The sequence below is a fragment of the Gadus macrocephalus genome, chromosome 19 (genome assembly GCF_031168955.1).
Source record: "Gadus macrocephalus chromosome 19, ASM3116895v1".
Classification (NCBI taxonomy): domain Eukaryota; kingdom Metazoa; phylum Chordata; class Actinopteri; order Gadiformes; family Gadidae; genus Gadus; species Gadus macrocephalus.
Genome location: NC_082400.1, coordinates 13,076,751 through 13,079,937, shown reverse-complemented (window position 1 = coordinate 13,079,937; position 3,187 = coordinate 13,076,751).

Sequence of the window (3,187 nt, the reverse complement as noted above, 5' to 3'; positions counted from 1 at the left end):
TACCACACTAAGGACCGGGGAAAAGGATTTCCTTAAACACAGCACGAAACTCAAAATCCAGGCCCACACTCTGCTGTCTGTGTTTTGTCTCTCTCGTTTTTTAAGTCCTATTTAAAAAGATTTTATGTGTATTTTTATTATTTGTTATAAGTTTATTTTCCGTGGTTTTTCACTGGGACTTGGTGAAACCAGAATGAGATGAGAAGGTTTAGTCTCTCCACTGTTTCTTCATCCGCGCCGCTTTGAGCCAGACATCTGTTGCTTAGCGATGACTCTTACCTGGTTGTCATGGAAACCCCCGTCAGTCACATCTGGCACAGTTACGTAAATGGAGAAATGCACTAAAATAAACGATTGGATAAACATGCTTTGAGTTTCCAGAAAAAAAATAAACTATATAAATTCAATGAATTGTTATCATTATTATAACACACTCACAAATTTGTATATACAGATGTACACACACAGAGAAACCCATGGATACACACAGAAATACACAAATATAAACAATTAAACAAATGACAAATAACACACACACACGCACACGTATTGAGAATGTTGTTTGAGGGAGATCAACAGACATCTGTCAATATTAATATCATCTAAATGTATAATGTGAACTTGATGTCTGTTTGGACACACGAGGCAGGAAGTGATGTCATCCTCATAAGGTTTTTATCGGAAAAACAGGTATGTATTTTAAGAAAAGATTGTTCATTATCAATATCACTGGGGTCATTTGGGGTTGCAGCTGAAGGCCCAGGACAGGAGTCGTTATTAATATCTATATATATATATATTCATATGTATTTGTCATTTGACGGATCAAAAAATATTCTTTGAGACTTTGCCGATTTTCGAAGGCCCTTGTTCGATTGTTGACATTTTCTACGTTGAGATGTGGAGCAGCCATGATGTTGTTCAACTCACCTCCTCTTGCAGAAATTGGAAAGTAGGCGGGCCATCCATTATGCTCTAATTTGCTCTATTTGAGTGCACATAAACGGCCCTGGCTTGATGTTTTTCTCCAATACTGCTAATAAACGAACAAATCCAGGTTCGGTTTGGCTTCTGTGAAGTTATCACTTCAGTGCGCGTGCTGAGCTAGCCGCGGCTATGATTGACCCGCCAAAATCTGTTCTGCCTCTAAAAACGATCTGCCTGTTTACAACGGTTTTGTTTGGTGAAGCCAAGCGCATCGCTATTCTTAGCTCCATCTGTCAATTCTGGCCAATCAAACCTTTGGAAAGAGTGAGTCAGAGTTAGGGAAGAGAAGCATATTTTTTTTTTACATGGTGCTATTTAATGTGTTAAAATGACTGCATTTTATCAATGTGCCAAAAGAAAGTGGCTGCTGAGACTTTAACTAGCAATCAATCAGAACCGCTGACTTCATGCGGCACAACGGAAGGCATCCCCAGAGGAGTCTGTTACCTTCACCGTCTGCTAGATATTATTAACAGCATACTCTACCTTATTAAAAGTCTACACTATCAGTTAAGTGTCCAGTGCTGTACTGTATGCGTGATTAAGTTTCAAACTGAGAAATGTAGTGGATTTTATCCAACCATTTTGTTATTTGTTTATTAAAAGGACACCCGTTCGCTGAACACGCTACGGTCATCTTCATGGGGTCCACAAGTTGGATATAATATAGAAATCATATTATAGTATATAGATATTATAGAGCTCCAGGAGTCCGAAAAACTACATAAATCACTTTCTCCTCCATGCTGCGTGCATTTCACTCCGGACTTCACGTAGTGAACGCTGATCGGCTGTCACGACCAAGCATCAAGCGAAATTCCCAGAAAAGTTCAATTATTTCAACTCGAGCAAAGTGTTTCCATGAATACAATCACGCATAGCGCGAACCAGGGTGTGTTGAGTAATTCGATTCCGAACGTAGCACACAGCAGGCTTGCAAGCGTCTTGTGTCGGTGAGTCATGTTCTGGGCTGAGGAGGTCCGTCCTGGTTCCTACCCTCGGGCCGCTTGTTTGCCCGCGTCCGAGTGACGAGGTCTAATGAAACCGCTTCCTGTCAGCTCTACTCCTCCGGCGTCTGGAGCTCCGGCCGCTAATGTTTTCCAAGAAGTCTTCACGAGGCACGGTGTTCCTGCCGCGTTCCCGCAGCGCCGTTCCCGCAGCGCCGTTCCTAATGCGGTCACAGCGTGCCATAGATTCAATTTACAGCCATGGGGAGGGGGGGGGGGGGGGGGGCATGAAGTCACATCTCAAGAGCTTAGTGGAGAGATTCATCTCCTCTCCGCGGCTGTGACCTCACCACCTCTCAGATCACACAGGGAGCTCGTCTTAATCTCATGACCCTGCCAACGATTGAGGAACCTGGGTATTCACTCTCTCTCTCTCTCTCTCTCTCTCTCTCTCTCTCTCTCTCTCTCTCTCTCTCTCTCTCTCTCTCTCTCTCTCTCTCTCTCTCTCTCTCTCTCTCTCGCCCCTCATCCTCTCCTCTCTCTCTCTCTCCATCTCTCCCCCTCTCTCACCTCCCTCCACTTTCTCTCTCTCTCTCTCCCTCCCCCTCTGTCTGTCTGTCTGTCTGTCTGTCTGTCTGTCTGTCTCTCTCTCTCTCTCCATCTCTGTCTGTCTGTCTGTCTGTCTGTCTGTCTGTCTGTCTGTCTGTCTGTCTCTCTCTCTCTCTCTCTCTCTCCCTCTCTCTGTCTACCTCTCTGTCTGTCTGTCTGTGTCTCTCTTTGTCTTTCTCTCTCTCCCTCTCCCTCTGCATCTCTCTCCCTCTCTCTCTCTCTCTCTCTCTCTCTCTCTCTCTCTCTCTCTCTCTCTCTCTCTCTCTCTCTCTCTCTCTCTTTCTCTCTCTCTCCCTCTGCATCTCTCTCTCCCTCTGCATCTCTCTCTCCCTCTCCCTCTCCCTCTCTCTCTCTAATATGACATGTGTTAAGTGGAATCCTCAAATGGGAAATCCAGTGTCTGCCTCCGTGATCACTTGTCATCGTGCCAACCGTGCGCTCCTGGCAGGAGCTCTCTGCGTCCAGCCTGTCTGTCTGGCTGGCTCTCTGTCTGTCTACCTTTCTGTCTGTCTATCTATCTATCTATTGATTGGTCGGTCTGTCTACATATCTGTCTGTCTGTCTGTCCACCTGCCGACCTCTGACCTCTGACCTGGAGGTCAGAGGTCAGAGGTCATGACCGTGGTCTGGACAACAGTGTCTAC